The sequence below is a fragment of the Danio rerio genome, chromosome 25 (genome assembly GCF_049306965.1).
Source record: "Danio rerio strain Tuebingen ecotype United States chromosome 25, GRCz12tu, whole genome shotgun sequence".
NCBI lineage: Eukaryota > Metazoa > Chordata > Actinopteri > Cypriniformes > Danionidae > Danio > Danio rerio.
This window is the reverse complement of record NC_133200.1, coordinates 25,682,984-25,697,556: the sequence shown is the minus strand read 5'-3', so window position 1 is coordinate 25,697,556 and position 14,573 is coordinate 25,682,984. Positions and strand designations below refer to the sequence as shown.

The following is a 14,573-nucleotide window of genomic DNA, read 5'->3' as shown; positions in this document are numbered from 1 at the left end:
ACATCTATCAGACTTTCCAACACAACCTAAAATCTACCAAATATTAAATCAAACAGCTAAATAACATGCGTGTCATAGTTTAATATATTTATTAGTTTATTTTATTTTCGGCTATAGCCCCTTTATTAGTCAGGAGTCGCCACAACGGAATGAACAGTCAACTTATCCAGCATGTGTTTTATGTAGAAACATGGTGGAGGAGTGGGTAGCACAATCGCCTTACAGCAAGAAGGTCGCTGGTTCAAGCCCTGGCTGGGTCAGTTGGCATTTCTGTGTGGAGTTTGCATGTTCTCCCTGTGTTTGTGTGGGTTTTGTCCGGGTGCTTCGTTTTACCCCCAAACCTGCATGGTTTTAGTCTATGAGAATGTAATGTGTCAAAAGAATAAATGGCTCAGTGTCTGATTTTGTTATTTTCCCATTTAGTTTGCACATGGAAACAAAAGAAACATCTTCACTTTGTCTTGGAACCTTACTAGACTGACATTTAGGGTATATTGGACAAATTGTTTATTAAACAAGTCAAATTGTCAATATTATATTGATATCTTGTATTAAACTTCAACTGACTCAATAAACAGTTATGTTTTTATTGTTATTAAATATTTATTACCTACATTAAAACATAGTCGTGTCTGAACCAGCACTGACTAAAAATCAACCCAGCAAATAGTTTAATGTATAAAACCCAAAATGCTGAGTAATAAAACATAAGCAAGCATGTGTTCTGTCCATTGCTTACTAATTTATGAGTTCTTTTTTGCCCAGCATATTTTAGACTTTACAATACAAAGATATAGTTTACAATAATATAGTTTTCAAAATTATTCTACATTGTATTACAAATTATCATTATCATTATTTATCATTTTTATTCAAACATTAAAACATTGATATCCAATCTGAATCCACCTACTTTAAAAAAAGAAAAGAAAAAAAAAAGCTTGAGCACTAAGCTTGAGCTCTAACCAACTTTTTAATTCTCACTAAATATAAATAGTAATTTCCTTGCCACTTTGTAAATCACTTTGTAAAACAGCTCCCTTTGGAAATGTTAAGGTTCACACTATAAAAATCACTCACCAGCCAGAAAACTCAAAGTAAAGCAGGATATTTTCCAGCACAAAGAATAACCAAAATAAAATTGTCCCCAGGAGCCTATTGCATTTCTAAAAGCAAACCCCGTATCCCATGAGAGTGTCTAAAAAAGCACATGACCTTCGCTTTTCTTGACTTGGAGAACCATTGATCTAAATCCTCTCAATACCAAGGATTCACTTCACTCCAAGCACACCCCCGGTCTCAAACACAACAGCAGCCCATGAAGAGAATCACGTTCCATGAAAGCAGGCTTGTGGGTGAAAAAACAAGACAAATGATCCTCCACTGCTCAGAATGACAAGCAATGGCACCATTTGTCACCCATAATGCCTCTGGGATCGGGCATCAGAGATATGACGTCCACCACAATTGTAGATCTGTGGGCATCAAATGTGGGATTGCTCTTGAGTCAGTCTAGACATATTGCCACAATGGTCAGCTAGTCAACACACAATCAACAAGCGAGAGATGCCTCAAGCCATCTGAGATCCCGAAGCATTTCCAAAGAGTGCATTTGTGCCCATCTATATTTCAAATGTCATTTAGTGGCTATTTTTTGCCTCCATCCTTTTTTCTTAAAGGTAATTTTAAAATAAAGTACTAAATCAAACAAACCAGTTATGAAAAGAACCACACGGGTAAAAAATCATTCATTGGATTTACATTTTTTTAAATAGAGGTTGCAACCAATTTATATAGGCTGAATTTAAACAAATAAATTAAATTTAGTAATGTTAAACTTAATTTGTATGTTTAGGCCTAAATTAATTGTTTGGAACCAATTACCTTTAATACAATTTAAATCCAATAAGTGAATACCATCTGACCAATCTCCTTATAAAATATATTGCATTAGAAAATTACATTCACTCATAAAAATAGAACACAGGCTCATTGTGAAAACGTACCCTCGTATACATTTCTGGAGTGCATGAATATATGTATGCCAGTGCTACGTCTGGCTGCATTTCGTTTGTAAAATGAACGCTACGAGACGGTATGACACCAACGACTGACCACTTCAGCTGATCGCTTATCTCTGTGTGGACTACTTTTTTGATGTTACCAGTGTGCCCAGTGGCCTGCTATGTACGTCAGCGGAATTGAGAGGGAGAGAGGAGTTGACCGCGATGACAGATTTAGAGTCTGGCAAAGAACAGTTCCAGAAAGCAGGTAAAAAACAAACAAACAAACAAACAAGCAAACAAGTAAATAACAGGGTGAGAATGTGGTCATTCAAAAACGTGGTAAAAAAATCAGGAGGCCGCTAGGAATTTTCTTTTTTATGAATTGTTTTTGAAAACACTGTCAGTTGGGTTTAGGGAAGGTGGTGCGTGGACTAATCTGTGCTTTTGAAAATACTATCGGTTGGGTTTAGGGAAGGGGGTGTTTGGGGATATCGGTCATTCAGTCAGACAGTCGAAAGCGGCCTACGGTGGATTCACGCAAAAAAAGCAGGCATTAATGGTGGCTGTAAATGGGCTAATTATGCTTTTGAAAACACTATCGGTTGGGTTTAGGGAAGAAGGTGAGTGCGAGAATTGGTCAGTCGATCAGTCAATTAGTCAGAAGACAGCGGCCTCTTGTGGATTTACGCAAAAAGAGCAGGCATGAATAACGGCTGTGGACAGGTTAATTCGGTGCTTTTGAAAAACTAAAGTTGGGTTTAGGGAAGGACGTTGGGAATGATAGCTGTGGAGGGGTTAATCGGTGCTTTTGAAAACACTATTGGTTGGTTTTAGAGTAGGTAATGGGTGGGGTGTCAGTCAATCAGTCAGTCAGTCGGTCAAACAGTCAGTCGACAAGACAGTCAGTCGACAAGACAGTCAGTCGACAGCTGCCTCTTGTGGATTTACGTGAGAAGTGCAGGAGCGAATTGGAGCTGTGGACAGGTTATTCAATGCTTCTGAAAACACTGTCGATTGGGTTTAAGGAAGGTGGTGCACAGAATAATCTATGCTTTTGATCGGTTGGGTTCATTTACTTTCTCAGCAGCAAAACAGTACTGTTATAACATTTAATTTTGCAAAAGTGAAATTCCTACACTGTTTTTTAATATTATTAATATTATTATAAACACACTGGTTTGGCGCACAAAGTGCTAGTTATTTACCTATAGTGGCTGATCCTTCATGTGAAAAAGAAGTATCATTCTGTGAATCATTGCGAATAACACAATTCAATTAGAAATTAGTTGTGAACATCAATCAAAACATAAAAATCTTCTTATTTAAAGATGCTATGTGTATTTAAAGAGTTAGTTCACCCCACAAAAAATAATTTATTATGTTATTTATTACTCAACCTAATGGCTCTTTTTGACCCTACAACTGTAATCATACAAAACAAAAAACAACAAAACTGCTTGCATGTTGAAAAAGTGAACCAATTTTAAAAATTTTTTACAGGTTTTTTTTTTTTTTTTTTTTTGGTGCCTAAACATGTTCTTGAAGCCTTGTATGATTACAGTTGAACCAACAAAGTCAAAGGGAATGTTTTTAGTTTGAATGACAAAGTTTTTACTTCCTTTACAGGAATTTGAAATTTTGAGTTTGAACCATCGCTTTCTATGAAAAGTCAGAGTGCATCAATTCATCTATACTATCCTCATTTGTGTTACGAAGACTAATACATGCAAAGACAACAGGGGATGGGAACAACATGAGGGTGCATAATAATAACATATATTTTTTTATTTTGTGTGAACTAACCTATTAAGCAACCAATGACCTAATGACCACATTGCATTCATCTAGTGTTGGCTACTTTCAGAAGGAAAACATTGTCGCAAAGCTCGAATCATCTTAAACTGGTGTCTTGAACATGACAGTGAGTTCATTGTACTCAAATAGCCACCACAGTCACCAGATCTCAATCCAATAGCACACCTTTGGGACATTATGGAACAAGAAACTTACATCATGGATGTAGTAGTGGGGAGATGTATTATTACATCATTCACAGTGCTTTACAGAAGAAGGGTGCAATCTGAGTCATTGGAAAACAGAGCTATGCCACACTCATAGCCTTCCATAAGAACTGTAGAATGCAAAAGTAGCATACAAAGTGTCAAATCCTATTCATCGGGATGTTTTGAATAAGTTCACTAATAATAAAACAACCATGTTATTGTATATTCTTTCCAACAGATTATTAAAGAAAAACTACCAAGAAATAAATCAGCTATCATAAATGCTTGTGCAGAAGTTCAGATCTAAAGCCATATTTCTTTATTATTAAAGCTGTATATTATAGCATCTGTATTATTACTTGTTAAAATATAGTGATGATTAAATTTGCACTGAAGCTGCAAAATAAAACTTGTTTTTATTGCTCAGTGTCCCTAATAATATATATTTTCTTTGAACTTCCTGGAACAACAGTTAAATTTATCAATTCCTTGAGCCTACCGTAATTATATTGTGATGAATGCAAAATGTGAGTTAATTGTTAACAATGTGCATGTCAAACATACATGCTTCAGTAATTAGTGTTTTTTTGGTTTGTTTTTTTCTTGTTAAAATGGTAATATATAGGTAAATATGTCACCATCCTGCAGTTTGTCTCCATTCCCCTAGAGGTCCCCGTGTTTCCCCTCTTTATTTGTTCTTCCTCATGTGTTCTTATTTACTTAATTTAGATCACCTGTGACTTGTTCCAGCCAGTGTATTTAAGTTGTCACTTTGTCTGTGTTCCTCACTCGGTTTTTGAGTCATCTCTGGTGAACTTGCCTTGTGTTTCCCTTGATCTCCTGAGCTACGTCTAGTAAGAGTGTTTTATTTTCCTTGTTGCTGACTGCATTAATTATCTGTTTGTTTTCTCCCCTCGTGGAGTTTTCTTTACATGTTTATTATACTGTTAGAGTATTTTGTATACCTCATTCTGAGAAGAACCTAAGTTGTCTGTTTTGCTACCTCATTTTTGAGATCTAAGTTGATATTTTTTTTAATAAATCCTTGTTTTCTGGATTCCCTCTTGGAGTGTTTTACTCAACATGACTTCCTCTGTGGCTTAGTGGTATACACATCGGTTTCCACACCAGAGACCTGGGTTCAAGACCCGGTCGTGACAGAAAAACCGAGTCAGACATGGACCCAGAGGCACTCAGTACACTCTCAGAAAAAAAGGTACAATGAGGGTACAATTTTGTTCCTAGAGGGAACAAAATATAAAATTGTACCTTTAAAGGTCCTATATTGGTCCTTAGGGTACAATTTTGTACCCAAATGGGCTATAAAGGTACAAATGTCCAGATTTAGGTTTGAAAGGTAAATTTTTGTACCTTTTATAGCACATTTGGATACAAAATTGTACCGTAAAGGACCAATTTGGCACCTTTAAAGGTACAATTATATATTTTGTTTCCCTATAGGAACAAAATTGTACCCTCAGCTCATGATAAGACCAAGACACTATATAACACTAATTTAAATGTATTAATACTAAACATTAATACTAAAATACATAATTTAAAAATATAATAAATAAATAAATTGATTGAATTAATTATTTTAATAATTAAATTTTTTTTATGTATTTAAATTAAATTTTTTTCTCAAAAATGTTTATAATTAAATTTATAATGAATGTAATTTTAATCATTAAAAACGTAAATACTGGTCTTTGCTTACTGTTTAAGACCCTATAGTTTATGGGATGTAGAATAAGAACCATGCAGAGTGACAGCCTCTTCATACAGGTGGTGATGCTGTCTCTTTAAGAATTTGGCTTGTTGAGACGTTATAGTAGTGTTTGTTACTGAGGCGGTCCGTCGAGTGTGCTGGCTGTTTACACAGAACTTCGCACGCTTTTCAAAGAAAAGTCTATTTTGGAGTCCACACTTTTCAGGTAAGAATGTATTAAAGATATATTTTTAATCTCATTTTTACATGTGAAGCCGTGTTCTGTTGATTTTGTCTGACTCTCGGGTCTCGGCTTTCCCCCGCTTTAAGTGCTCCGGGCTGGCCTGCAGGATGGAGTTTGCTAAGATGTCTGCAGCTTATTAAAGAAGTTAATACAATGTGATATCGAAGTCACCGAGGGACATAACGTTATAGACGGTGAGTACTATATGCTGTTAGTTTTCTCGGTGTAAAAGTTCCCTTTATCGCCTACGTTACGTATTTGCGCCTTATATCTTACGTTACGTTACTGCTTTATTAATAAGTGTTGCCACGGCGGAATATAATCGCAACCCAGATAGCAAAATACACTCGGGCCAGTTGCGGCGGCAGAAGCGAGCCGACGCTGCCGTATCCATGCACCGGAATCGGGCCGTGACCCGTGAGTAATGTGCGGTGTGGCCCGGAGCTCGCGCGACTAAAGTCTTCATATACCTTGGTATAAAACCTTTTGTTATTAATACTGGAAATTTGTAATTATCGATAATGTTTTATATTTTGAGGCCATTTTTCTAGCCACGGTTGACCGCTGAAGTGTAATTTTAGACGGTTATATAAGTTACACCGGCTTTTTGTGAAGAAAAATCACAATTTTGTCACCGACAAAGCGACTGATTATGTAAACGTGGCTAGTTACAAACGTGGCGTGTGTATGCTTGTACATATCTTCGTTTCAGTGTCTAAGTTACATTAATGTTGAGGAGTGTCCACAAACTCTCATGTCCAGAATAGTTGGTGCTTTACTATCGTTTAACGTTATACTTATGTTAATGTAGAATTATTAACATACCATGTTGTATAAATCGACGTTTTAAGTTATACTTTGTTCTTTAATGTAATAATTTGTCTCATCTGTTCTGAAACTGGTACCTTGAGCTATTTTACCTATTTTATTAATATCTCAAAATAAGTAAATAGTTATTGCTTTATCTTGTTGCTTTCCAGAAGTTTTTGAAGTTTCCAATTGTCTTTCAGGACAAGATTGAACAACAGAATGCAGCCTAACAGCATCAGACCAATGAAGGCATGTCATATGAAAGCATGGCTCAGTTACAAGATGTAAGTATGTATCATTATCTATACCATGGTTTTAATGGCTTACATACTATTTTAAATTTGTAGGTTTTTACTTACAAACAACAATAAATGTACACCCACATGTTTAAAATTATTTTCTAGGTTTTCATCGAAAGAAAAGAGATCAACTGAAGAATGCTATGGACCTGACTCTAAGGTGCTCTTTCTAAACTTTCTCCACTTGATTAATATTATTTAATTCTAGCTTTGGATGGATTCATTCATATTTGTTTGTATGCCACATCTTATGTTCCAGGAATTGATTTTACAGCAGCACTTCTCATGTTGCCAGCCTTGTTAAGCGAGACACTTCAACATTTTGTTGTGCTCAGGTGCGTATGTTGTTTTCTGTTTAGTATATGCTGTGATAAATGCATTTTATAATGCTTGATATTCTTTATATTAGGATGACGCAGTGGGTAGTGCTGTCACCTTACGGCAAGAAGGTCGCTGGTTCGAGCCTCGGCTGGGTCAGTTGGCATTTGTGTGAGGAGTTTGCATATTCTTCCAGTGTTCGTGAAGGTTTCCTCCAAGTGCTCCGGTTTCCCCACAAGTATAAAGACATGCGCTATGGCTGAATTTGGTAAGCTTATTTGTCTGTAGTGTATAAATGTGTGTGTGAATAAGTGTGTCTGGATGTTTCTTAATACTGGGTTGCAGCTAGAAGGGCATCTGCTGCATAAAACATATGCTGGATAAGTTGGTGGTTCATTCCACTGTGGCAACCCCAGATTAATAAAGGGACTAAGCCGAAAAGAAATTGAATGAATGAATGAAATTTATATTAGTCTTTTAATCTGTGATACTTTTTTTTTTTTAATCAGTGAATATTAATTATTTCACTTTCTATGCATGTGGATTTTCTCTTCATCAGTGATAGAGTGACTGATATTAATGTAATTATTGCTTTGTCATTTACAGTGAACCATCTTCACCACATCCAACAGTTCAAGTACAGGAGGAGGCCACCGACTGGACAACTGTGTTAACAAGACGAGTCACGGCAGTCTTCAGAGTTGATGGGATTGCGATTGGCCGAGCTGATGATGTGGACGAATATACATTTTTGACATATCCATCTTATTAGAAGATCACCTTGATGTTTCTGCAGTGGAATATTTTGAATGAACGGTGGACAGTGACAAGCCTCGATCTACTCCAGTTACCAGAGTGATCAACCTTGTTTTTTGTTTCTCTACATGCTCTTGGGATAATAAGAATCATCAAGTTAATCCAGCACACTGCTATCATTCATGCATAAAGCACATTTTTAAATAACTTGTGGTCCTAATGACTATCAAAGAACATTTTCCAGATATGAGTGCTTTACATGTCATGATTATCAAAAACATAAACACATATTGTGTTACAACAAATTACAACTCCACTTGAGGATGATGAGGAGTAATCTACTGATGTTGAGGAAGAGGCTACTGATGTATTTGGTTTTCTGCACTGTTGAAGCAATTTATAGAGAAAGTTTGCCTTCATTCTGAAATTCAGAGAAAATGTTGATGACAAATTATTTATTATGACCGAGTATTCTGACTAAAGACAAATACTTTGGACTTTGTAAAGTGCAGTACTTGATGTAGCCTGTGTAATGTGTTTATAAATCTTAAACAGTATTCTTGTGGTCTTTGTATTAAGTTAAGATTTAGTTTTTATTCTTATCTAAATTGTTCTTTTTACTGTTTTACATGTCTGCTTTATACTTGCTGTGTAATTTTATTTCTTAACACATTCAGTTGTGAGTTGTAATGAAATATTTCTACATTAATAAATAAAAATGGACATCTGTGAACCAAAATATTTTATTTATTTATTAGTGCATGCAGTCACCAAAAGATCAAAATGCCTGGGTCAGTACCCTGAAAATACTATATAATATAAAAAGGTACATTTTTGTACCTTCGGTGGGGGTACAAAATTGTCCCTTAAAGGGTACAAATGTAGAAGGTACAATTTTGTACCTTTAAATAGAGGTACAAATTTGTACCCTTAAGGGTACCACCCCAGTGACGGGCCATTTGTACCCTAAAAGGTACAATTTTGTACCTTTTTTTCTGAGAGTGTACCAAAGATCTGTTGGCAGTGATTGGCAGTCATGAAGCTTCGTTCCAGCGTTGTCAAGAGGAGGTGATGACAAAACACTCAGAGCTCCTTGCTGATGTCACGTCGTCCATTCGGCAACTCTTTCAAAGCCTTCCTGGGGTTTCTTCTCCTGCTTCTCCTGCTGCACCACCCCTAAGTACCAACAGTCCAGTAGCTGCTGCAGAACCCCGACTTCCACCCCCCAAGCCATTCTCAGGAGATCCTAGTTCCTGTCAGGGATTTCTCACCCAGTGCTCTCTCACTTTTGAGCTTCAGCCCTCAAGTTTTCCCACTGACCGCTCAAAGATCGCTTATATTATCACCCTTCTGACTGACAAGGCATTATCTTGGGCCTCTGTGGCATGGGAGTCCCAGCCTTGTTATTGCCAGTCATACACAGCCTTTGAGAAGGAATTCAAGAAGGTGTTCAATCACCCAGTTAGTGGACAGGAGGCTTCCAAACGTCTCCTTACTCTCCGTCAAGGTCCTCGCAGCGCTGCAGACTTCGCCATTGAATTTCGAACTATTGCAGCAGGTAGTGGATGGAATGACGAGGCCTTAAGAGTCTGCTTTCTGGGCGGATTAGCTGAATTCATTCAAGATGAGATGGCCACCCGGGAACCAGCCAAAGACCTAGAATCCCTTATTGATATGGCCATTCGCCTTGATATTCGCTTGAGAGAACGGAGAATGACTCGAGGCAGAGCATCCCAGTCCCAAACTCCTGTTCACAAACCTGCATCTCCAGTTCATGCTCCACCAGTCAGACTTCCCCCAGTCAATGAACAAGCTCCCGAGCCTCCAGAAGATATGCAGCTAGGTCGTTCCAGACTCTCTCCCAGTGAAAGGGACAGACGGATGAGGGAGCGACGATGCCTTTACTGTGGTATGTCTGGTCATTTTCGATCCACTTGTCCAGAACTGTCAGGAAACGAGGGTCCCCACCGAGTTACAGGAGGACTGTGATGGGGAAAATAAGAGTTCCTCCTGCCAACACCGTTCTAGCTCTCAAAGCTATTTTGTCCTGGGAGAGTCATCAGTTCCCAGTCCAGGCAATGATCGATTCAGGGGCCGCAGGTAATTTCATAGATCTCTCCTTGGCCAAGAAACTTAAGATTCCTACCCACCTTCTCCCTCATCCCCAGTCAGTAACTGCTTTGGATGGTAGACCCCTTGAACCCGGCAAAGTAACTGAGGCCACTCAGTCCCTAAAGCTTACCATTGCTAAACATCAGCAGGAGGAGACTTTCTATCTTATTGACTCTCCCGAGTATCCGGTCATTCTAGGTCATCCCTGGTTGCACAGACATAATCCCCATATCAACTGGTCTACTGGTTCCATTCTAGATTGGAGTCCTTCATGTCACTTCACCTGTTTTACCCAGAGCCTCTCTGCCCCTCATCCCGAGCCTCAAGATTCTGTAGATCTGTCTCAAGTTCCCGCTGTCTATCATAAGTTTAGGGCAGTATTCAGTAAGTCTCGAGCCACCTCTTTGCGACCTCACCGCCCATACGACTGTGCAATTGACCTTCTCCCCGGTTCCTCCCCTCCTAGAGGCAGAGTCTTCTCCCTATCTCCCCCTGAACAGGCTGCTATGAATGCTTACATCCAAGAGTCCCTGGCAACTGGCATCATCCGAGCCTCCACTTCCCCTGCTGGTGCTGGCTTCTTCTTTGTGGGGAAGAAGGATGGGGGGGCTTAGGCCTTGTATCGATTACCGAGGTCTCAACAAGATAACCATTCGGAATCGATATCCCCTGCCTCTTATGGCTACTGCCTTTGAGCTGCTGCAGGGAGCTTCCATTTTTACCTAGCTCGACCTTCGCAATGCCTACCATCTGGTGCGGATACGGCAAGGAGATGAATGGAAGACTGCTTTTAACACCCCCACAGGCCACTATGAATACCTGGTGATGCCTTTCGGCCTTACCAATGCCCCTGCCGTGTTCCAGGCACTTATCAACGACATCCTCCGAGACATGTTAAATATATTTGTATTCGTTTATCTGGACGATATACTTATATTTTCCAATTCCATGGAGGAGCACGAGGGCCATGTCAGCAGGGTACTCCAAAGACTCCTTGAAAATCATGTCTTTGTCAAGCCAGAAAAATGTGAGTTTCATGTTTCCCTGACTAAGTTTCTTGGGTACATTGTCACCCCTGGTCACCTGGAGATGGACCCTAGTAAGATTAAAGCTGTTCTCAACTGGCCTATTCCAACCACAGTAAAAGAGGTGCAACGGTTTGTGGGCTTTGCAAACTTTTACAGGAAGTTTATCAGGAATTTCAGCTCAGTTGTGGCTCCCTTGACAGCACTGACAAAGGGAGGAGGAGTCAAGATTGAATGGGGCCCTAAAGCAGCGGCTGCCTTCCAGGATCTCAAGGATCGATTCACCTCAGCTCCCATACTCTCTATCCCTAATCCAGACATACCCTTTATGGTAGAGGTGGATGCCTCAGATGTGGGTGTAGGAGCCATTTTATCACAGAGGATTGAGGATGGAAAACTACACCCCTGTGCTTTCATGTCACGTCGTCTGTCTAATGCCGAGCGCAACTACCACGTGGGGGACCGAGAGCTGCTTGCTGTTAAGTTGGCCTTGGAAGAATGGCGCCATTGGCTTGAGGGCGCTCGACATCCTTTCCAAGTACTTACAGACCATAAGAACCTAGAATATCTCTAGCAGGCCAAGCAACTGAACCCTCGGCAGGCTCGATGGTCTCTGTTTTTCAACATATTTCAGTTCATCCTGACTTATAGACCCGGTTCTAAGAACCTTAAGCCTGATGCCTTGTCCCGAGCCTACTCTCCAGAGACACATGAAAAACCTGTTTCTTCTATTATTCCTAGTTCAAGGATTGTTGCCCCCCTCAGATGGGATCTGGAAGAAGTGGTCCGTAAGGCTCAAACCAAAGAACCTGATCCAGGGAATGGACCGTTGGGGGCTCTATATGTCCCTCGAGCAGTGCGAGTTTAGGTCTTGCAGTGGGGTCATGAGTCTGTATTGACCTGCCACCCAGGTAGTTCCCGTACTTTAGAATTCCTCCGACGTCGCTTTTGGTGACCTTCCATAAAGGAAGATGTTAAAGGTTATGTGGAGGCCTGCCAAGTATGTTGTCAGGGAAAATCATCACACCAGCGACCTCAGGGACTGCTCCATCCCTTACCTGTTCCCCACAGGCCTTGGTCACACCTTTCCCTGGATTTCATTACAGGACTTCCACTCTCCCAGGGCAACACGGTCATATTGGTTGTGGTGGACCGATTTTCCAAGGCTGCCCGGTTCATTCCTCTGCCCAAGTTGCCATCGGCTAAAGAGACTGCTGAGCTCATAATAAGCCATGTTTTCAGAGTTTTTGTCATTCCCCAAGACATTGTTTCTGACCGAGGTCCACAATTTCTGTCCAGATTCTGGGGGGCTTTTTGCAGACTCTTCGGAACCACTGCCAGCCTATCATCCGGGTTCCATCCTGAGTCTAATGGTCAGACGGAACGAGTTAACCAAGATTTGGAAACCACTCTACGGTGCATGGCAGCCAATAACCCCACCACTTGGTCATCTTACATAATGTGGGCTGAATATGCCCACAACACCCTCAAGTCCTCAGCCACCAGACTTTCCCCTTTTGAATGCCAATTTGGTTATACCCCTCCATTGTTTCCTGAGAAAGAGGTCCAGGTGGGAGTTCCCTCAGCCCAGCACTTTGTTCGACGCTGTCGACGAACCTGGAGAAGAGCTAGAAGCGCTCTCCTTCGAACCTCCCTGAGATACCAACATCAGGCTAATCGCCGTCGTCGAAGGCCTCCTGCTTTCCGTGTTGGCCAGAGAGTCTGGTTGGCCACTAAGAACCTTCCACTCCGGGTTGAGTCGAGAAAATTGTCCCAGAGGTTAATCGGGCCATTAAGAATAGCCAGGAAAGTTAACCCTGTTTCTTATCGTTTGTATCTTCCTCATTCACTTAGAATTAATCCCACATTTCATGTCTCTTTATTAAAACCTGTCTTGTCTTCTCCCTTTGTCTGTGTTCCTCACTCGGTTTTTGAGTCATCTCTGGTGAACTTGCCTTGCGTTTCCCTTGATCTCCTGAGCTACGTCTAGTAAGAGTGTTTTATTTTCCTTGTTGCTGACTGCATTAATTATCTGTTTGTTTTCTCCCCTCGTGGAGTTTTCTTTACATGTTTATTATACTGTTAGAGTATTTTGTATACCTCATTCTGAGAAGAACCTAAGTTGTCTGTTTTGCTACCTCATTTTTGAGAAGAACCTAAGTTGATATTTTTTTTAATAAATCCTTGTTTTCTGGATTCCCTCTTGGAGAGTTTTCGTTTGGGTCCAACACGACTTCCTCTGTGGCTTAGTGGTATACACATTGGTTTCCACACCAGAGACCCGGGTTCAAGACCCGGTCGTGACAAAATATCGTTAAAATAATTATATAAGACATGTTTGGGAAGTTTGACATGAGAATATTAGACTGGAACCCCTCATTTGGGGAGAACGCTGCACAGCATTGCTAGTCTCTGGTGGTGAAGATGAAACTAGTTGGCGTGGGTAAGCCTCATTGAAAATACATGCATCATCCCAAATTTTGGCAAAACGTAAAAAACATTGGTGCATTTTGTTGTACGTTCCAGATGACATATTCACTAAAGGGTGCTGTTTACATTTTTGCAAATCTAAAATATGCTACTTAGGGTATGTTTTGTTGTACGTTTCAAATGCAAATACCTATCGTGCATGTCCATGAGAAATTAGGGTTTGTCGTACAGATCAACTTAACCAGCGATCTACTGAAAAAAAGCCTCACTTAAACCCAATAAATAGTGTTTTCAAAAGCAAATGTAACATAAATTTGAACTGCAATCATGTAGTTTTAACTTGGTTTTACATCGCTTTTCTCGTTTTTTAAAATAGAGCTTTACAAGCAAACACAGTATAAACGGAACTATCAAACAAATTGACTTAGCCAGAAATGTTGTCGGTATGGAGACAGATAGGTGAGGCAAACGTATTCGATTACAAATTATAGGCATAAGCCTCTTTCAAACAGTGATGCCGGTAAATATCAGGAAAATTTCCTGAACAACTTTAACGTTAAATTCAAAAAAGCGCTGTTCACACAGGCACGGACGTTACGGAATTTTTCCAGAAAAAAGCATTTACACATCCACCCCAAAATACCGGTACATTCTGACATCATTAACCAGGGGGCTGTTCCAGGAAGCAGGTTATGTGACATACCCGGGTAAGTTTGAGAGTAAGTAGGTGGATAACTTCAGCTTTGGTTCCAAAATCGGAGGTAACTTCTGGTTATGTTAAGTAGCCATAGCAACTTACTCTCTGAAGAGAACCTGATCCAGAGCAAGTTATGTTCAGAGAGTAAGTTGCTATGTCCCA

General features: G+C 39.9%; 1 protein-coding gene and 1 long non-coding RNA gene across 5 annotated transcripts in view; one reads left to right on the top strand and one right to left on the bottom strand.

The window, feature by feature from the left end:
- b4galnt4a (beta-1,4-N-acetyl-galactosaminyl transferase 4a) overlaps positions 1–14,573 on the bottom strand; it is a 324,496-nt gene that overhangs the window by 127,656 nt on the left and 182,267 nt on the right. The window lies entirely within an intron of this gene.
- Positions 6,031–7,471, top strand: LOC137489359 (uncharacterized). 2 transcript variants are annotated; one of them, XR_011008781.2, is made up of 4 exons: positions 6,031–6,158; positions 6,975–7,058; positions 7,179–7,233; positions 7,333–7,471. It is a non-coding gene; the product is annotated as an uncharacterized lncRNA (long non-coding RNA). The 2 variants fall into 2 exon arrangements; XR_011008782.2 differs by lacking the exon at positions 7,179–7,233 and having other exon boundaries at positions 7,333–7,392.